A 22,359-nucleotide genomic window follows, 5' to 3' on the forward strand; every position below is an offset into this window, starting at 1 on the left:
GGCAAGCACAGAGTGCAGATGACTTTGGTGGGCTTTTCAAAGTGTGACCTTTTTTTTAGTAATGCTGAAAGACACGCAGTTGCACTACTGTCGTTTTATGCCTGAGAACATGACTGGGACGGTATATACAAGGGTAGCTCTCTGGGCTTTTCACTGTGATAACTGTAAGTACTTTACTAAGAAACATTGTTTTGCTCACCGGAGAAGCCCCAGCTTCTCTTTATTCTGGTCTTCCCTGAAGTTTCTCGCTTCTCAGACTTGCATCAGGAACAGTTTGGGAGCATGTCAGTGCAGGAACTATATCAATATCATGTGTCCTAGTATGAGTTTAATGTGTAAATGTAAACTTAAACAATCATGCGGGCACAGTTTAAGGGATTTACCAATCTGAATCTCTTTCCAGAACAGTTTTCCTCAGTGATGGTGTTTGTTGGCTGGGCTTTGTTTGGTTGGTTGATATTTTTGTTTGTTTTAACCTGACTTTTGAGTTCAGCCATGAGATGTGAATATGAATCTTTGGGAGATGTGAAACTCTAGTGGTGCTACTTTGTGCTTGATACTGAGTAGGGAATTGGGTAAAATAAACTTGTATGAGAATTTGAAGCAAAGATTATGCATTATTTAGGTCTGCTGGTACTTGGGGACTCATTGTTACACAGCTAACATCTCAAAATGAGTAAACATAATCTAAATAATCAAGTGTGTGATTCAGGTCTAATTGAAATCAAATAAAACTGAAATCCTGTTGGCTTCAGTGAACAGAAGCAACAGGGCACTTCGATGCAAAGGAGAGCAAGAGATTTCCCAAGGGTAAGGTGAGCAACAGGAGTAATTTTGCAACCTTTCAAATAACATTAATGCAGTGGAGGCATGGCTCCGTCTTATTTTTCTGTGAGGAACTGAAGTCTTCCAAGTCCTGCTCTCTCTCCTATTCCAGTCTTGTTCCATTCCCAATGGATCTGCAGAAGTGAACTGTGCAATAGCTACGACTGTGGTATTTCTCACTTTCCTAGCCAGGACAAGGGACCTTAGCAGAACAGGAACGACACCACTCCAAAGCTCGTGCATTTTCCTACCTGAAGGCTGTTCAGCCCCCAGGGAGGATGTTGGGAGTGAGGCAAACCACCAACACTGCTTTGCTCTCCCACAGCCCACCTCTGTTTTGGATGCTGATGAATCCATCTGAGGCAGTCCCAGACAAACCTGTGTTAAGTGAACCTCTGGTGTCCATATGAGATGGGAATGTGATGGACCTCTGAATTATTTCCTCTGAAATTCCATTAGGAGGAATGTCATGGCATTTATATTTAATATAGATACATGCTGGACTGTGCTGGCACTAGTGAACTGAATGTGGTGGAGGAAATGAGCACAGTGACAGCTGCATGCCAAGTACCCGCTGCAAATGAATCTCTGTCAGGCACAAAGCAACTCTTGTCGCCCTCTCTTCAGATGTAATTGAATGCCTACAGAGGTGGTAATTACAAATACCATCCAGGCTGCACAGGCTCATTTGTCTTTGTTTATCTTCAGAGCAAGTATATTGATCATTACTAAAGCATTAAATATCTTTGAAAAGGAACAGGAAAATCAGATTAATAAAGTCTGACATGCATTGTGAACTGCACTTCTCCGTGAAAGTCAGGTTTGGTAAATATAGAAATGACAAACAGAATTAGTCTTTTAGCACTCTGTTGACCTAGTAGTGGTATCCTGGGGGATTAGTCTGATAGGGTATTTCTATCTCTTAGATATGCAAAAATGTATATAAGCAAGGACACCACTAAAGAGCTAATGGGAACTTGACCAGCTGCTGAAGCCAGTTTTTTTGTTCTGATTTCAAGTGTGGTCTTTGTGGAGCATCTTTAATGGACTCTAGTATTCCGTAACAGATTGGTCACTGTAAAATACTAGAATCATTCAATTAGGTAAAAAAGACCCAAAGCCCCAGCCTCCTTCTGCCTGAATGGTGGTTTTCAGGTATGGCTGCTGTAAGTGCCCGTGCAGCCAGAATTGACTGGGAATTGACTTTTTCAGAACCAGAGGTCCAGCTTTACAGATACTTGCTTTCAAGTATCTGTAATCAGAAAAATCCTTTAAACACAGAGTTTTAGCTTCAATTTAGTTTTTCGTGCATGTCAATTAGTAGAACCTTGCTTTCTAAAGATACAATCTTTCCTGTTTTGAAAGCTTGACAGTTTTAATGCTTTAAAATTATTGAAGCTGACATGTCTCCTCAAGAACTGTTTAATCTGTCAGATTCTTGATTCTTTTATCATCTCAATCACTTAATGACTAAAAAAAAAAAAAAAAAGAAAAACCTCCCAAGGAGTTATTTTTTTACCTTTCTTTAACTTGGCAGTAATTATAAAGCTTTTTACTTGCGGTAGGATCTTCTTTTTAGACACAGAGAAGAGCTAATTAGAAATGTCCAACATCCTAAATTATGAATTATGATGGAGAGCAGAGTAGTTTGCAGGTGGTAATGTCAGTGTAGGTTGGAGATATGACTTGCTTGTCATGCTGGATGTGGAAAGATATTAAGCTTCGCACAAACGAGCCGATGTCTCATGATGACGTATTGGCTGTGCTGGATTCCTTGCTGTGCATTGCTCTGAAGCAGCTCTAATTGGTTGGTCGTCCATGCCTCCAGCTACCAGGAGTCACCTGTTTAGCTCCTGGCTTTAAGGTTTCTTATATTGGCCCCTTGTTGTCTTTGGGAGCAAGAAGGTGGTAGTAAGCTGAGGGAAAATTAGCCAGTCAAGAAACGATGATGAAAAAGACCTGCTGTAGGTATTGGGCATTGTCTGCTTGTTGGGCAAATGTGGAGGAACAGGAAAGTGGCACTTGGTGCCAAGCACTTGCTAGCAGGGATGGGCTGCTTCCTCCCTGGATAGCGCTAGGCTTGGCAGACTCTGCCTCTTTCTCCTTTCCTGCATGGAGAGTGAGTGGTGGGGAGCAGGGACAGGGCTTCCACTGTGCCTGGTCCTGTTGTGAAACAGAGGTGTTTAACTCCAGTGCACTGATTTGCATGCTCAAAGACAGCATTCTGTAGGAGGCCTAAATTGTTTCCAATAATTGTTTACTGATTAAATAAATAAAATCCCTCATAGTGCCACAATTTAATTTATAAACTGGATCTTTTTATTATTTTTTCTATTAGTGTTTCCCTTCATGTTCTTACAGGCAAATCTAATTTTTCTTGGTATGTGAATCCTATTAGTTTTGTTGAACACTTCCTTTCAGTTGAAATCCAGTTTGAATGAATTGGCAAGTTTGACACAAACTGGCAGCCTTTTCTCTGGGAAGGGTTGGAGATGAGCTATCTGGAATGTCTTAGATGGGCATCCTTTGGAGACAGGTACTGGGAACTCACTCATGGGGTGAGAGCAGCAGTGATCCTGCCATCTCACTTTGTGAATGTCAAATCATCTCTTGAGCTATATGCTTGCTTTGATACAAGATGAGCCATGTCTCCCCTGCCAAACTGTCCCAGGAGCAGCAGGATCTTGGTGAGCTTGGAGGTGGTGCAGGCTGGACTTGTTTCTTGCCCTGATGAGGCATTGCTGGTGGTGGATGGAGTGGTAGTGGGACACACAGCAGTTGAGCTAGCTGGCATTGGCTCTGCAAAGCTCTGCTATGAGCAATAAACCCTTGAGCAATAAGCATTACCTTGTAACTCTGTGATAGTTTGTACTGATTCAAAGCAAGGCTAGAGCAGCAGCCCTTGGGTTTAATCATGCTTTGTAGTCAACTTTGAAGTCCTTTCTGACTGGTGTAAATTGGTACAGGAGCATCAGCACAGTAGTAGGAAGATCATACAATTTAGTGGGATCTACTGAGATAAAAGGAAATATATGAATGGGTGATATCAGCACTATTAGTTTTCTTTTGCTCTTTGAGTGAAACCAATTATTGATTGCAGTGGGAGTTTAACTGAATAATAGGTGATGTAAAATGGGAAAGAATGAGAACATCCAGATTTGATTTTTAGCATGCTTAGGTAACCAGTTGTACTCTATATGTTGTTTCACTTGCTTAGTCATAGTGAGATGACTGTATTTATCATTCTGAGGAGGGATAGCAACAGGATATTATGCATTAATGAGCTAGATTCCCAATTAAAACCGAACAAGTGATGCAGACTCTCACAATCAAAAGCACTTAATCTGTGGAGGTTTAATTTTTTGAATCTCTTAATCCTTCACGTCTGCATATATAGAGTCAGGTAAATATCTCATTGTAAATGATTGAAGTGAAATGTAAACAAAAGCAACTTTGCTATGACTTAAAATGCCTTTCAAGTGGTTTTAAAAATATATTTTCCAGTTGCCTTTTGTCATTGCAAAGGCTGCAGTAGAGACCGCAAGATTTCACTGCGGTTTCTCATTGCTGTTTATGAAAGTCACTAATTTGACATGGTTTACTCTTGTTCTGTTCACCTAGTTCTAGTGCTTTCCACAAAACCAGAGGCTCTTGCAATTGAAGTTGTGAGAGGATGAGCAATTGTGTCCACTTTCTGTTTAGTCCCTTGAGAAGGCAGTCGCTAGCTATTTGCTCCCAGTGGGAAGAGTCTGGAGATACGTCAAATGTTATTGTATATTCCATGGGAAGCGTGCTGGGCATCTGAGCTGCATTTTGTCCCTGAAATAAACCTGAGGTAGGCAGAACTTAGTCATAGAGAAGAGACTGAAAGGTGTGGATGAGAGGACAGCATCATTACTAGGCTCTCCTGGTGACTGGCAGGAAGGCAGCAGAGCTGCAGTGGATCAGCAAGCGCAGGACTTCGGTGCTTTCCTTAGAGAGCAGAGATACAGGTGCAAGAAGCTGGCAGGTTTGGACTAAATTGCTTGTGTACAGGTGCTAGCACCTTTCCTTCTTAATATTTAGGGTATGTAAAGTTAAATCTTAAGACTTTGCTTAATTATTTATAAAATAGAAACAGTTTTTAATAGAAACAGCTTGGGGGGTGGGGGTGGGGGGGAAGCAGAGGATGGACAGTCCTGAAGAGGCAGGAAAGCAGGCTGCAGTGGCCTCAAGAATGGGACTTATTTTAGCATCTTGTTTTGCTACAGTGAGAGCTTACTTTTTCCATCTGAGCTTTCTTTTCCAGAGAAAATTGAGGAAGGAATCCATGCTTACCAACTTCATTCTGTCAAAACCAAAAGAATGTGCTTTTCTTGTCACTAAGCCTTGTCTGAAAAATATGATTTTACCAAAGTAGTCTTTGGGCATGCAGTGGATTCATTTGCTTGTTTGTTAATCAGTGGAGGTTTCCTGGCTCTGGCCATCCTCTTGCTGTCCCTTATGTGTGTTTCCTGTCCCTGCCATTGGTCTTTCAAGGCTGCTCAGTGAGGGACCACGTTCTTACTCATGGAAACTCTTGCTCCTTTGAGTGTGTTCCTCCAGCACTGTATTTCAGAGGCTGGAAGGAGTTGGCAGATGCCCCCGTGGGTGAGGTACCTGTAATGTGCCAGTAGAAACTCCCTCTCGTGCTCCTCCATTCCCTTCTCCCAGCAGCTGCCTTCCCTGCTACAAAGGCCTTTCCCTCCTGGGCAACGAGAAGTCAGCTGCTAGTGCTGGTCACCAGCCTTCCCAGTTGATGTTCCTGGCCTTGCAAATCTGTCACTATCCCTGTATGCAACTGAAAATTAGTATTTTATGTTCAATTCCCAGTTTGAAATCTGAACCAAGCCTCACTGTGCAGGATTGCCAGCATTTTCTAGCTACCTCTGTTTAGCAGACCAAGCGCTTTGCTGGGGATGGGGTTGGGGATGGGGATGGAGAGGTGCTGGAGCTGTACTCCACCTTTGTGCACCCAGTCCCCCAGCCCAGCCGTGCTGTAGGTTACCTGCCAGGTTTATATTCAATTAAACTGTTCTTTGGATCTGGCATTGTCTAATCTGAGGCATGTTATCAAGCTTTGTGCTGTGCCAGGCAGCTCCCCAACTACTTTTCTGCTCTCCTGAGTAATTTGCTGAAACTTTAAATAGTAGATATGCATCCTTTAAATACTCAAGAGATTTTCACAATCAACTCTGATGGTCTCTGAATCAGACCCAAGATGTTTAAGGCACTGCATAAGTGTTATCTGCTAGATTGGTGCTGGGTATAAATAGGTGTAGTCAGTGAATTTAGCTTCACATCACCTTGTTTGTTGTACAAAAAGCTGTATTCCATGTTTACTCATTAGAAATAACAAGAAGTGTGTATTGTGGGACAAAAATATAATGGCACTAAAGTTCAGAGCAGGATAAACAATACCGAGCTGTGTGATGAGCATGTACTCCATTGGGAAATGCAAAATGATGAAGACATTTATGCTAGAGAAGAATCCTAATTACTAAGAGGAGCTGAGCAGAGAGTATAAATAACTGGGCCTTGTCATCTCGGTGCTAATAAAATCTTCACCCGCGCTGAGGAAAGCTGTGTGCAGTGTGCTCACTGCTGCTCAGCAGCTTCTGCATTTTCGCCATTGAGAACAAGGGCCAAAACTTGTGTTCTCCAAGGTAAGCAAGAAAGTCATGGTCACTTAATAACAAGGGAAGGTCAGCTTGGTGGGTTTAATCAGCAGTAATGGGAGATGGCATGGAGATCTCCTTTGTGCGTACACCTTTTTCCTGCAGCACCAGCTCACTGAAAGTAATGTTTAAATATTTTATGAACAAGGACATGAGACAGTGGAAGTCTATTAAAACAGAAAATCACATCACTTTGTATGCCACTTGATTGTGCAATGGGAGTAATTCTAGGTAGTAATATGCCGTAACTGAGTAAAGTGTACATACTCACTTTGCATATTAAGGCCCAGGGGTAAGGGGCTGATTCTATATATATTAAAGTATATCAAAGGGATTTAGGTTAGGATCCAGGAGAAGTGTCCTAGACATAACCTACAAGACAGAAACTGTCACAACCCAGCAACATAACAGTAGTAAGAATCACAGATCTATGCTTTTTCTTCCTAAATAGATTACTGGTTGCTTATTCTTTACAGTTATTAATCATGCTTACTATAATATGACAAGGCAAAACCAGCGCTCTACAATTGTAAGGAAGTAGATAAACCCTGCTACTCCTGAGGCCAAGTAACTCATTGCTGCATGTAGTCTTGAAGTACCAGGAAGCCATTTCTCTCTCGCTATCTCTGTTCTTTCACAGACATGCCATGTAAAGGTCCTACTGGGAGAGCAGTGATGTACTTAGGCACATTTAGGCTATTTCTGTACTTCATTGAAAGAGTGAAGATCACGGTGTGTTCTCCTGCATACCTCCCACTGACGTTGTCACTCTGCAAACAGCCACGTCTGACTATGCATGCTTGGTTTGGGAGCAGTCTTGGTCCTGCCTTTAGATAAGGGAGGTCTCCATGGGGTATCAAGAAGATGATGTGTGAAGAAATGTTGCACAATAGTGGGCAAGGAGTTGGCCACTAAGTAGCTTGGAATGCTTGCTTAGTTTTCTGGAGGGAAATTATGTATGAGGTTCAGCTGTAGTGTGGAGGTGGTCTTCTGGCAGCTTTTGTCACCATTTGGGAAATAGTCTGGAAATAAAAAGGGAGCACAAGAAGGGGCATGAAAAGAACATGTTTCCTAGAAGCATGGCAGTGATAGATCAAGCATTGCTTAAGTCACTGCTCAGGGGAAGCCTCATGGACAAGTTGGCAAGATCATGCAGGACAAGCCTCAGCAGCAATAACCAGCCTTTGAACCTGCTGCTTATCTCCACTGTTTCCTTTCCCTAGTTTCCCCAGCACCTCCTTTCCCAGGCTGCAGTGCTGGATAGAATATGTTGCTTGCCTGGTGTAACCTAAAGAGGTTTTATTTTCTACTCAATTTGTCTTCATTTCTTGCAAGACGAGAGCACTCATCATACTTCTGAAGCTAGAGGAAGTATATGCTTCTGTATGGCAATTACTCAGAACAATTTAATAAGGACTGGTTTGTCTTAAGTTGGATAGGCTTTGTGCTTTCAGATAATTCAATATAAAAAAGTAATTATGTTTGTTTGGACAACCCAGAGCAATTGTGCTTGAGCTAGTGGAGTGTACTTGGGTTTTCCAGGGTTCAGTGTGGGACCGTGGCTCATGTAAATTGAGCAGTGGTGGTCAGGGAAACCCAGAGGTTATCCAGTCCCCATGACTGCTGGTTTTAGGTAGTTATGCAACATAGCTCTCATTTTCTCTTGTTACCAGTTGTATTGCAGAACCTTTGAATACCCGTAAGTATTTATCTTGTACATCTGTGCTTAGCTTTTACCTTGCACTTTCCCAGCATGCTTTTGGGACCAGCTACATTTTCCTGCAGCTACTGATTTTCAAGTCATCCAGTAGAAATGTGGCCTGTCAGGTATCTCTAAGCTTTGCTCGAGCCTTATGCATTGAGCAGTGTCAACAGGCACAGGTAAGGATGTGTTAGCTCCTCCACAGTGATTGTCTTTGCTTCCCTACTTCATCCTTCCCTCCCTTGGCTGCTGTGCCTTGGATGGCTGCTCTTCTCCCTGAGCTGCTGGCCATGAACCTGATGACACAGGCTACATGACGTGGTGCTAGGTTTAGTTTGTGGTTATGGGATACCTGTGGCATATTTGTGTAATATTTTGGCCTACCCCTTTCAGCTACCATGTTTTATCTCCTCTACGTGAATCATTACGGTGGTGTGTGATAGCCAGCTGCTAATATGACTCATGTGAGGAATTTGGTACAAGCTCAAGAATAAAAAGAATGGAAAGATTTGGAATAATGCAGCTGTAAATCATTTAATGGAAAAAAAAAAGAATAAGATGCCTTGTTTTCCCGAACAGCCTGTGACAGGAGGTACTTTTTACTATTCCCATATTACGAGGTGAATGTGGTGCAAGGTTTGCTAATGGACTTCTGTTTGTGCTGTCTCTTGCATAGAGGTGCTTTTTGGAATAATTTACTGGATTCTGCTCCCGTTATTTGCAAGTGGAGAAAAATGAGATTCTCAGGATTACTTTGAGTCTTCCCCTGCAGGGGAAGGAACGCTAATAGCATATGAATAATTGGTGTGTTGTTCTAAGTTCATAGCTTAGGCTTTGCAGTCAGTGCATGTCTGTGTTATAAGAGGTTATACGGCAGCTCTGTTAGCGTTGCCTCTTGCTGAGGTTGCCTGACACTGCTCATTAGAAGAACACCTTTTCAGAAATGAAACCTAGTGATAAAAGCTGCATGCCAAATGTGGGCATGTGTGATATTTTCAAAATGCCACAATCCTCCCAACAAAAATGTATTTCCTGTATCAGGGTTTTTTCCCACAGTACAGCTTTCAGGTTGCACTTCAGCTGTAAGCTGCTTTTGAAGAGTGGTTTGGTCAGATGGAGAAGGGTTCATCTGCATAAATAGGTATCACAGCAGGTATCAGGTGACAACACTGAGGCAGACAGTATAAGAAAGTGCTTTGACCAATTCTTCAACCTGTTGTTATGGATTGCACTAAACTGTACAAGGGCTGACAGCTTCCCCAGAGGAAAAATAAAGAGATCAGATAAACCTTCACCAAAATACAGCCCTCTCAAGAAAGAATATGGTGCCCTTTGGGGCAAAGCAGCTTTGCTGGTTTATGGGTCCATGAAAGTGAGTGAATAGAAAAGCTTCAAGAGAAAACAGCAGAAAGAAGGGAGAAAGGATCCAAAATGGCCTGATGGCCTAAGTGAGTGGCAGGAGCCATGGTCCTGATGGCAGCCTGCAGAGAAGGGTGTGTAGAACAACCAGGCATGATCATAAGGAAAGGACTTTATACACATCTTGTGTTCCAGCACCCCAGCCACCTCACCCATAGTATTTTGTACTGGGCTTCTGAAGAGGATAAGTTTCTTTTCTAGCTCTTTCCCTAATAAATGGGTAATTTAATTAGATGCACAAAGCAGAGCGAAGGTTGAAAACGGAAGTCCTAGAAGGTTTCCTTGTTTTATCTAATTACATGTCCTTAATTACTATGGGTCTGATTGCATCTGTGCTTTGGTGCATCTCTACTTGCTCCCTTTCCTGACACAGCTACAATCTCTCTCTGTGCCAGGCTCCTGCTCTTCTGTTCAGGCTTTTTGGCTCTGTGTGCAAGTTGCTAGCGCAGAGTGTGTGTGGGCAGGCTACTCGTATCCTCTAGTCATCCTCAGGTACCACCAACAGCTGGTGTGAACTTGCTCTTTCACCTTTCTTAATTCATCCTCCCCATCAGGGTAATGAAGGTCATCTCAAGGTCAGGCTGGTGCAAAAGACAGCTCTAAGCAGCTTTGCATCACCTCCTCTGATGCTGCACAGTGTTTTCTTGGAGCATGCAAAAAAAAGTGGCTAATGCTATTCAATGATTTTCTAGTAAATGCAAGGTGACATATGGGAGCAACTGTACTGAAAGAAGCTTATGTGCTGGACCATAACAGTCAAGCTGAATCTGCTGTTTCGATTCTGTAACCCTACTGAAAATTAAATGCGCAGCAGCCATCATCTTTTTAAAGGCAGAAGATACTTGTCAGGGTCAACAACTTTTCAGTGATGCAGCTTGCCAGTTTTGGATTATGTCTGCGAAGCCCTGATTGTGTTTGTGACACTTCACAACACATGTGGTATGAAGGGTTAATAGTTCCACTAAATCAAATCAGCCCAATCTGTCTTAATCGTGCTTGATCAAGCAGTTATGACTGCAGATGCCTGGCCCTCAAGGTTATGAGACACAGCTGTAAGCTCTGAAAGCCATTCAAGTTTGACAAAGTAGACACCTCAGAAAAGCAGCAGCAGACACAAGAAAATAGCAGTGCAAGGGACTTAGTGTACTTGATGTTTTGTCACCTTTTTATTTTTTTATTCTAAACTGAAATGTGATGTGTTGCCTAAAATTGGTTCCAGGATCACAGAATTTTGAGCTCTAAGTTATAAGCAGACACACCATCAGTGTAACACCTACAGCCCATCGCACACCAGGCAACTTGAAAGAGTGGTAAGGTTGCAAGCAGAGCGTCTGTGGGGCGTCTGTGCAGCAACCTCTTAGACCTCTGATGTACTGTATCCATCATATTGGAGTTATTAATTTCCAGGCTGCTCTGGGCCATTTGTCCTTATGGTCATCTTCTGCAACTCAGCCTCGTATCCTATTTTCATCTCAGATACTCATGGCTGCACAGCTCAGGAGAAGGGAAAGCAGAATAAGGTGAGCATTGAACAAGAAAGTCTGATATCCTGTCAAGGAAGAGTGTTGGCAGTCTGTGGCTGCCAGTTCTTCTAAGTTGTTTTAGAAGGCAGACAAGCCTTCTTTTCCTTTGAATCAGTATCAAGTGATGAAGGTAACTCCTAAGGGTCTTTGGTGTAATGCTGCCTTACCACCTCGACTTTCCGTAGCTTCAATTCCTGTTTGTTCTTTAGCTTCCCAAAACTCCTTACTCGTTGTAGCTCCTAAACTCTTTTCTTTTTTTGGTTTGCCCTCCTTGTTATCCTCACTTCATGTTTTCATACTGATGGAAGGCAGGTGATTCATTGATAATCTCCAGCTAATTCATTATCAGCTGATAATTCACCATTGAGGTTCAGACTCAGAACACTTTACCCTGCCTCTCCTGCCTCCTCGTCCTCTAGCCCCAGGCTTCTGATTTTGCTCTTGATCCTTATTTTGAAGAGATAATTGACGCAAAGGTAATCCCTTGCTTTGGGAATAACCTGAATTTGCATTGAGATACTGAATTGATTAGTAGTTGGTTACAATGATTGCTCTCATTGAATGTATTTGTTTACATTTAAGTGTAGTAAAAAGAAAAATTCTTATAATCATGATGTTATTCTGTTTAAGTAGGAGTTGTTACACTGTGCAGGAATAGCTAGAAATCATAGAATCATAGAATAGTTAGGGTTGGAAAGGACCTCAAGATCATCTAGTTCCAACCCCCCTGCCATGGACAGGGACACTTCACACTAAACCATGCCACCCAAGGCTCTGTCAAACCTGGTCTTGAACACTGCCAGGGATGGAGCACTCACAACTTCCCTGGGCAACCCATTCCAGTGCCTCACCACCCTTGCAGTAAAGAATTTCTTCCTTATCCAATCTAAATTTCCGCTGTTTAAGTTTTAACCCATTACTCCTTGTCCTGTCACTACAGTCCCTGATGAAGAGTCCCTCCCCAGCATCACTATAGGCCCCCTTCAGATACTGGAAGGCTGCTATGAGGTCTCCACGCAGCCTTCTCTTCTCCAGGCTGAACAGCCCCAACTTCCTCAGCCTATCTTCATACGGGAGGTGCTCCAGTCCCCTCATCATCCTCGTGGCCCTCCTCTGGACTTGTTCCAACAGTTCCATGTCCTTTTTATGTTGAGGACACCAGAACTGCACACAACACTCCAAGTGAAATCCATATCATATGATGATGACTCTACTATAGTCTGGTCCACTGCTCCAGTCCCATCATATTGTAGGCTTCAGTAGCTACATGGCTGCACAAGCCATGTTTGTATGAGTGGAACAAATGGCTTTGAGTCTGTACATGGAAAGGAACTTTACAGTGAGGAGAAGACATCATAGGCAAAGATCAGATGTTGGGTACTGCCTGTTCTGCAAATAACCTGCTATGACATTCAACAGTTTAGGAAAAACAGTAGGAGTGATTAAATGCACTTGTAAGGTCAGGGAAGGTTATATGTCTAGGTAAAAGAAGCAGAGTGAGCAAGCCTCATCAGAAGGGATAGAGATGGGGAGGTAATGCAATGTGTAAAGGCTGATTTACATTATTTTGCTAAATAAAAAACCCAGATCATCTGTAATTTGTTATTTACAGTTCAGCACTGTGAAATCAATTACTGAGATGCAATTTAATTACGACAGGTTAAGGCTTAATCTAAGGCACTAAACCCATAAGATGTAATTTCAGTTTACTTATCATTGTAGTGCTAATGGCTATTTGACATCTGTTCAGTTAAATTGGGCAATACATTTTGGTGCCAGTTTACTGAGTATTCCCCCCCTCCCCCCTAAGAACAGTGCTCTTGATCACAGTGAAGGATTGGACCCTACTAATGGAGAGAACATTTCCTTGCTGCTGCTAATGTAATCGATAAATCTGGTTTGGGATATAGTTAACCTTTTTATACGTTTACAATAAGTACTTTTTCCTTACCAGGGAGCTGAGTGTTTCTTTCTGTTGTATCATTGACCTGTTAGGTGACTTTTGGCAAGTTTTCGGCTTGTAAGTTATTCAGTAAAGAGTTTCAGCATTGAACCCAGTTGTGTCTTTGTTCTTTACATAATATTGACTGCATGAAAGACCTCCCAGACCTAGCACGAGTCTGAGAAATTGTTTGCTCTCCACTTCATTGTTATTCTACTTATGTTTCTCATCATCCTGAGGTAGCTCTGCTTTAATAGAAACAGCAGAGAGGAAGCAGGTGGGAAATCTAAGGATAGCAGTGCTACAGCTGGGAGATCTGAAGAGACAACAAGCTACCACCTGAAGGGAACCTTGGTGGAAGTACATTATGATTGTCTCTGTTGCATTCCTTCAATCCCAAGTCCCAGCATCCATCCACAGGAAATACCCAAAAGGCTTCTTGAGGCCAGGGTTATGCAGTGTCTGGGGCATGGCATCAGCCTGCCCAGCACCACCTCCCTAGTCCCACTACCAGCACAGTCCCTTCACCAGCCCACCTCAGTGCTGAATCTCCATCTTGCTGTTATTCACTATGGCCTCATAGCAAAAATGGGTGGGTTATAAGCCTCAAACAGTCAAAGGATTTTGTGTGTATCAGAAATGCTTATTAGCCAGGTTGAACAATTGGAAGCAGGTGTTTTCAAAGTCTTGGGACACTTATAAAGATGTGGGCTTCTAAAAGTGCTGACAGTGTGTGCTGGGGCAATTTCAGCTGACTGCGAAGTCTCTCCAGGTACTGTTGTGTAAATGGCACAGCTTGAATTTGACCCACTCCTCCCACTTTGCCACCCCACAGGTGTATCTGAACTGGGACAGGTATTTGGGAACTGCACCCTCCTGCTCCCCCATGGCACAGCTCCCTGGAGCTTGTGATTTGGAGCCTTTGGGCTGTAACTGATCACATCTGCTCCAGCACAACAGGTTCATATCCAAACCCAGAGTTCTATTTCTGTGAAAAGACATGATTTGCAGGTTTTATCTGTCTGAGCACTTGGGTCTGTGGGTTTTAAGGGCCCTTACTTGCTATTGAAATAGAAGATTCCTCAATGTCTTGAGTTGTTCTCTTTTAAGGGCAGGGAATGTGTATTTAATTTCTTCCTAAGTCTTAAACATTTTGCTGCAAAGAGCAAATTGAGCTTGAGCGCTTCCCCAGACTTTCTCCTTCCTTCCTCTTGGGACACTACTGAAGAGAAGCTTGAATGTGGTTCACATGTGCGCAGGGCAGTTATTTCTGGATCAAGCAGTGTGTAAACCTTCTGTGTAAAGAAACCCATGAACTCAACTTCTGTTCCTTTTTTTTTTTTTTTTTTTTTTTTTTCAAAAGGAGAAGTAAAGAATGAAGGGAGATTGAATACTGAGAGCTGCATTTCAGGGACCGATTTAAGGAAACCACGGAACAGAACAACTGGGTTTGTTTTCTTGTGTGTCAGTTCTAAGGTGAGAATCTGAGAGGGGCTGGTGGAGGTAGAGCCCTTACATGGAAGTTGCTGCCCCCTCCCTGGGCCAGCTGTGAGGTTCAAGCAGCAGCAGGAGCCTCCTGCTGTTCTGCTGGTGCTTGCACCCGTGTTGTTACCTTTCCAAGGATGGATGGAGCCATGCTTATTTTAGACTTACTCTTGGACTGTACCTGAACCATGGAGTTTATGAAGATTATATTTGACTTAAAAATTTCTTGCATCAAGTGGCATTTTGATGAAACGTTTCATGTTTAACATGCACTAGAATATCAAGGACAAGATCAGCGTCATCCAAAGGTGTTTTTGTCTTGATTGCTTGCTCAGATAACATCTTCAAAGCCAGAGAGATTTCATTGTCTGTTCCCACTACTGATAGGATTTAATACATCGAAGAGTGGCTATTCATTCAAATATAAGAATAATTAAATGTCTTTAAGGTACAAAGATAACAGATTAGATTTGGGAAGCATTTGCCTGCTTTTGTGTGCAAGGCTTTTACATAATCCTAATAATGGCTTAATTGTTCAGTGAACTCACAATTCATTAACAGCATAACCTTCAAAGGTGTTCCTGTAGGTAGGGTTTTCTGCAGAGCTGCCTCTCTAGGTGAGCCCCATACAAAACTTGGTGTTAGGTGTGCATACTACCATGGAAATCTACTGGGTAGTCAGTACTTTAAGTATCTTGTGCTGAACAATGATCCAAGTTATTGCTGTTTTTCTAGGGTCTCAGATTACAGAAATTAATTCTTCATTTAAAAGCCTAAGAGTTGCATGTGTGCTTAACTCTAAGTGTGACTTCTACAGTTAAAAATCTAAAGCCGCTCTGCAGAGCTTTAGGAGTCAGGCTGGGAAGCCTCACTGGGGGTAACCAATTGAATACCTGCCTTTACTTATCCTGGTGTAACTTGTTGGTATTCTCAGACCCAACAGAATAATGTTTTATTCATGCTGGCAGAGCCATCGCTGTTGTCTGTGATGTTTGTGCAAGTGTGGGCTTAGAACTGGATCACTTCCTAGCTTCAAAAAGTTTTTATACTATAATTTCAGAACTCACATTTGTAATTACACCATAAAATAAAGTAATATGTGAAAAGAGTTCAACTGCTCTTTCTAGGATAGAAAATACATATTGTAAAGCATTCAGAAAACATTCCAAGGCTAGAGGATCAAGTTGTATTTGATTTTCTCATTCTCTATAATAATAATTTTTGTTGTCTTGCAAAACTCCAGCTTTGAAGTGCAGTGCATAGAAATTCTGCAATACCAGCAACTGTTTCTCTTTAGTTATTTTCCAAGTGATTTGATTTCCTCAATAGCATTAACTACACAGAGGTCTAACAAGTTGTAATTAATGTGTTCAGACATTTTCTTTTGTGACAGGCTAGAATGTGAATGACAGCACGAAGGGAAAAAGCAGAATAAAATTGGATGCTTGAGAAGATTATCATAGCATAAAACCTGACAACTCTTTGGCTCTTGAATAACATATTGTGTTACATTGAAAAGGAAGGAAAAAGCTATTGCACAAAAAAGCCCCATGGCTTAGAAATTTTTTAGGAGGGGAAAATTTCAAAAGCCTTTTTAATATTAGACAGATTTAAATATTAAAGTTCACAAATAGTTCATCACATGCCACAGTGTGTGTAAAGTGGAATGCGTATGTACATGATAAGATAGTCTTCTAGAATCAGTTGTGGTTTTGCTGTGTGCTCACTGCTGACCTGTGCATCTTACTTCCTGTGCTGGCTGCAATAGATGGCAGCTGGCACCTGGGGAAAGGTGAGAGGCATGGAAGTGGGTATTGAGCATCAGCTCATCAGTGGGAAACTGGCTCCCTAAGTTGTCTGTTGGCAAGTTTTGACTGCAACTTTGCACCCTTGAAACTGGCTTCAGAGGAAGTGAGAGTAGGGAAGAGAGGAAGTGGGCTCCTAAATGATTACATATACATATTTGGGAGTGTTCAGACATACTCTGCTTCTACAAATACGTTGTGATACACTTACCTGGTGTTCCTCACAGCGGGATCTTTCTCTTGGTCATTCCTGTGTGAGTGTTTGCAGTGCAGTAAAAATCAGTTGTATGCTATGGGAAAGATGCTCTGAACATGGATACTCAAAATGTTTCATTGCATACCTTATCACTTCTTCCTTCTCTTGGTAAAAATACATGAGGATGCTCTGAGGAGACAGTCTGTTTTCTGAGAGACAGTTGTTTTATTTTCTGTTTTGAAAAAGGACTGTGAAGGAGTATGCACAGAGAGGCAGTGCAAGGTGTAGGTGGCAAAGACGGCAGCTTGTCAGTTTGTTGAAGGGCAGCAACAAGATCAGAACCACCCTGAATAAATGTCAGGTACTCGGCTCCCTGTTCTGCACTTTATTCAGGTTGGTTTTCATGGTGTCCAGTTTGACTGGGCACTGCTTTCATATGCAAGATGTTTTCTGAAGCTTTATGTGGAAAGCCAGTTTGGTGATGAACCTGGCCAAAGTATCTACATGAAACAGCTGAACACCAAATTCACGGAAATGGGCTCAAGCATTGGGAATTTTTGAGGCTATTCTGCTTCCAACTTCAGGGCAAAGGAGTTGGGATTATTCTTACTTAGTTGGAAGTTGCTTATTTGGCTCTAGAATAGTAAAACATAAACATAACCAAAGCCTCTACTACTTGGCTTTTATTTTTTAGGGATGTTGGGGGAAGAAAACATCCTAACCCGTGTTTGCCTAGGTTTGTTGGTAGCTTGTAGGAGACCTAGCCATTCCCCTCAGGTTCAGCTCCAGTGCCAGCTGCTTCACATTTTGGAAGCTGGGATTCCTCCTTGAGAAGACACATTGGATAATTAAAGATCAGTGCTGGCTGCTTTTCCTCCCTCCCTGCCATCCATCCACTGTAAGGTCATCTGTGTGCTTGCCTCTTCATGTTTATTTCTGAGCCAATAAAATTCCCATTTGCTCTGGTACATTTTGTAATCCACAGCTTTCAGACCAGAGATTGATTATCTGCATTCCTAGATAAAATCAAAGGGCAGTACTTATAAATGGATTTCCACTCAATTATTTCCTTTGGACAGCTTAAACAGTGCTTTGAAACCCAAGATTAACTCAGTAATGACTGAGGGATAAGTATCAGCATTTTCCTTCTGGCCCTGCTAAATTTTGTATTTTAAAGCCATTTTAATGCTGTTTTATTTAATGCCCATTGTTCAATGGACTAATGCTAGTGATTCGGACTGGAGTCTATGTGTGATACCTGAACGTGTTGAACTTATTGTCAGTCTAAAGTGACTCTTGACTCTAGAACCTGGCCCTCTACTAGCTGGGTCAGTGCAGAACAGCCAGACTGGAGTCTTGCTTAACTCAGATGAATAGCTTTTCTTTTTCCAGGGATGTCAGCCAGATCCCAGTTTCATAACCCAGTTGATGACAATTTTTCATAACAGTTTCCATTTGCTGCAGCAATGAGGATGGGGCCTCAATTAGCTGGTTAAATGTCTGGAAGTGAAATTCCTAAGGCTATCAGGAAGCAAAAAATTAAGTTAAAGGAGGATGTAAGAAATTGGGATTGGAGAAGAATTTATTGTTAGTATTTCTTCTAATACTTCAATTTGGGACTAAAGAATATATTTACACAAAACATTTTCAACAGAAATATAAATTTAATCCCAGCCTGATTAGAGAAAAATGTTGATTTATACAGCACATGGAGGGTTTAAATCTGTATTATTTTGCTAGGATTTTTTGATGCCTTGTTTAGAATTTTTTTAAATGCCATTTTCTTCTGCAGACTTTCAGTGTCATATTGATAGGCGTAAGACTGAAAATTGCCAAGAGCAAAAAAAAGCCCAAACCAGATACTTGAACTTTCTGATTCATCAGTATGTCAATATTTTAGTCAGGCTCTTTTGTTTTCTTTTTTCTTTTTAACACTCCTTGGAATAACCAGTGATTCTAAAATATCTTCTCCTTGCCCAGATCTACCTGAAAACAGAGCAATATAAGCAAGCTCTTCAGTTCTATGGAGACAGTTTTGTAATCCAGAAAATTGAGATGCTGCTCAGGGAAGACTTCCTTGATCTCTTTCTTGCTGATACCGAAGCATAAATTGAAACTGTGACAGCAAAGTTCAGTATCACTTACAACAAATTGCAGTTATATGTAGCATGGATAGGTTCATAGCTCACAGGACAGATCATAAGCAGTAGATTAGACAAATAATTGGAAAGGAAGCCTACAGCCAGCTCCTCCAGCAGCAGTTACATGCAGTTATGCTCTAATTTCAGTGAAGTTATTCTAGCTACCCCCATTTACTCGTATAACTGAGATTATACTTCTAGACTTTGAAAAGTAATATGATGGAAGCAGAAGAGTTACTAAAATGTGTGAAATGTCCAGGAGACCACCTTAAAAGACATTATAATACAGGATGATGGCATGTCTCCTTTTTTCGTCTTGAATTTTGGTCCATTTTATTTTTCCCTTGGAGTGCCATAGTACAGGTTAAACTGCACTTTACTAAAGTACACAACATGTGGAATAACTGCATAATTTTCCAATCTTATGTTAAAGCAGCTGCATCTGTAACTCATTTAATGGAAGTTCTACCCCTTTTTCTTCCTTTTATATCATATTCAAAACTCAATAAAGGTAAACTTCAAATAACATCTGTATATCATGGAAGATTCAAACCCCTGCAACTGAACCAATATTCCCTAAAGGGCTGTTTATGAGCAATGTTATTTTAATGTAGTGGTGGGAGTAAAAACAAACACTTGGCAGTGTTCTTATTCATACCCTTGGGACAAACGATAAAGGAGTTATTTGCTCCAGTCTTTAATCAATTTTAGATAAACAGCACTAGTGTACCTTGAACATCCATATTTTCTAATTGACTCTTTTAAATGTGAAGTCTGTCATAATTCACAGGAGAGATTTAGAGCTGAGGGAGAGTGGGGAGCAACCAGCATTTATGGGTTGTTCCTTTGATGGATCTTATTCAGCAGTGCAAATGGCAGAGTGGAGTCAGGAGCTAGAGCATTTTTTGCAGATCAAAATGCAAACCATGGGTGATTCCCCTGCTTCATTTGATTCACTGCTTTGCAAATCTGTATCCGCACTAGCAGCGGAGATGCACAAGCAATACTAACACTTGATTTAGCACAACCAAATCTATTTACTTTATGCATGGTAAGTTATGTGGGTTGAGTCAGTTTGTGTTCTTTCAAGGACTTCTTGAAGGGTTCAAAGAGTTTTAATCTAATTTTTGCACTTACTGCAGTTGATAAAGTGAGGTGTTTGTGCCAGCATCTATAGAGATGGTAAGTTGCAAGATGAGTCAAAGATGAGATTGCATCCAAAATTACCCAGGACATGGCAGACAGTAGAGCAGAAGAAAAGCATGAGGAGAATGACAGTAGGAAATGGTTTGTGCTTTTTAAATGCGTTTAATCCCATTTGGCTTCATTTGCAGTCTCACACAAAGCCCTGTAGACCCTCAGACTGAATCGAAGTCCTGTGTTTGTGTGTGTAAGTAAATCTGAAGGAAGATGGAATGACAGAGCAAAGGGCAAGTAACTGGTGGAAGTTTGGAGAATGAAGTTAGGTATGCAGGATTTGAGGTTGGGGTGAAATACTAGGATTTTATTAGACCTTGCCCATTGACTAAAGATTTGCCCTGTGAATTTGACCCTTGTAAAATAATTGGTTCAGGTAAACCAAAACATTTTAAATTACTATCCCTTGAATGGGTGTTGATTCCAGAGCATAAAATATGGTCATGTGTCTGGAAAGGAATCTAGCAAATTTCCTGTGGATCCATTGCAGAGGTCATTGAAGAAAAAATAAGTCCAAGCATACTGCAATTGCATTTTGCCTTTATTTTCAGTGAGCCAGTGACTTTTACTGTGATATCAAATTAACCAGCCGGCTAACCATCAGGGGATGTATGTTACAGTATCAAAGAACACTTGAACACCAACTTTTCATTTAGATGATGTCCTTATGTTGGACATTTCTAGGTAGTTTATTATTATTGTATTGAGCCATTGGATGATGTTAAACTTTTTTATAGATATTCTCATTATCTGATTTATGGCTAGACTAGGCTGTTTTCCCCCCAGTAGGAAGTTTTATAATGATTTAACAGCAAAGACCCCTGACCATTAATCAAAGTAATGTATTTGTGCTTATGGGTATTGATTAAAAGTCTGTCTTTGCCTTGTTTATTAGTGAGGAGGTGGACTGCCTTAGTCTTTCCAGCCCTAACTATTCTATGATCCTATGATTATTCCAATGCTATAGGCTCTGTTACTACCAATTACAAACTCTAAAGGCTTTTTGACTGCAGTCCCAGCCTATGAGCAGTTTAAATGCTGAGGTCCCCAGTTTTCAGAGCCATAACCCCAGCACTGGCAAGATTCAAATCCCAGTGCAGTGTAACAACAATTATCTAAATGCTACCTCAGTATTCCTTTGCAGTCCCTTACCTGTGGGTTGTCTGTATGTGTTACCCTGTCTTTTGGAGTTGTTGGGTGAATTATTACTTTGTGCCTTCTCAGGCCTGGCTGCAAGGCGCTACCATGCCATCAGTGTGTAGTAGCATGGTAGAAGTGCCTGGTGGCCATCTCCATAGTCTTGCAGTGGTTTACCTAACCTCCATCCTCATGTCGGTGGAATAACACATTCCTGCAATGGGAACATGTTAATTGTGGGTTATTTTCATCTGGGAGCCACAAAAAATTATTCACTTTCTGCCTTTGCCTATGACATCTCAACAGCAGGAATATGGTAGGGAGGAAGGTTCTTTTTCTGTGAACAATTTAAAATTATGATATGAAGAGTTAAACAGTCAGCATACTTGTACTTCGCTGTATCTTTAGTATAAAAAATTGCACAATGAAATATCATAGTTTGACAAATGGTATTTGAGGTTTATCCATGTAAGTCTAGGTGCAAGATGTGTAAAGTAACTATTAACTGCAGTGAATGAAGCTTAATGATGTTTGAGGCTACAATAATCGCATAAAGGCAAATAGTACGAAATGTCTGTGAAGTCAAGTACAATACCTTTGTATAGCTGGAGGAAACAATATTTAAGTAGCCACTGCAGTGTCTAGCACTTTGTGGTTAATGTGATCAGTGTCTTTATCTTCTCCATGTTGAAAAATACTAAAAGAATCTGGGAAGCAAAAAAGTAAGATTTTAACTGTGTTCCTCTTTTAATCTCCATGTTACTAAAACACAGAGTGGGCAACAGCTGGAGCTCTTATTCCAGTTATGATTCCATGTGTCTGCTCTCCCATCTTTGTTCTCATCTCTAGTCTTTTGATGCCAAACAGTGACCACCACATGGTCATGGTACCCATATGCACTGCTATCAGTTCTGATGTCTCAAAACCAAACACTCTTCTGTTTTCTTAATTCTATATTTATGTATTCATATGAGTCCTGGGAGCCTGGAAAAACTTTAACTCACACATGAGTTTTTGTTAAGAGTCAGATTTCTGAAATCCAAGTACGTCTTTTCCAGCTCTTTCGTATATGGCAGCATACACAGGCAGCCCTGTTTGAGGCAACATCTTTCTTCCCAACATTCTGCGTTTTCAGCAAGAGAGGATCCCTTTTCTTAAGATCCAGACAATGCACTGATTACTTCTCTGCTAAGTCTTAACTTCTCTGGCATGGCTTAACTTTTATTTTCTTTCATTTGGTTTCAATAAAGATAAATGAGATGTCTTTATAAGATCCAGAAGAAAATACAGT

General features: G+C 41.3%; 1 long non-coding RNA gene across 1 annotated transcript in view; it reads left to right on the forward strand.

The window, feature by feature from the left end:
- The window catches only part of LOC136018477 (uncharacterized), a 77,624-nt gene that overhangs the window by 51,912 nt on the left and 3,353 nt on the right, over positions 1-22,359 (forward strand). The window lies entirely within an intron of this gene.

Source organism: Lathamus discolor, chromosome 7 (assembly GCF_037157495.1).
Source record: "Lathamus discolor isolate bLatDis1 chromosome 7, bLatDis1.hap1, whole genome shotgun sequence".
Classification (NCBI taxonomy): domain Eukaryota; kingdom Metazoa; phylum Chordata; class Aves; order Psittaciformes; family Psittacidae; genus Lathamus; species Lathamus discolor.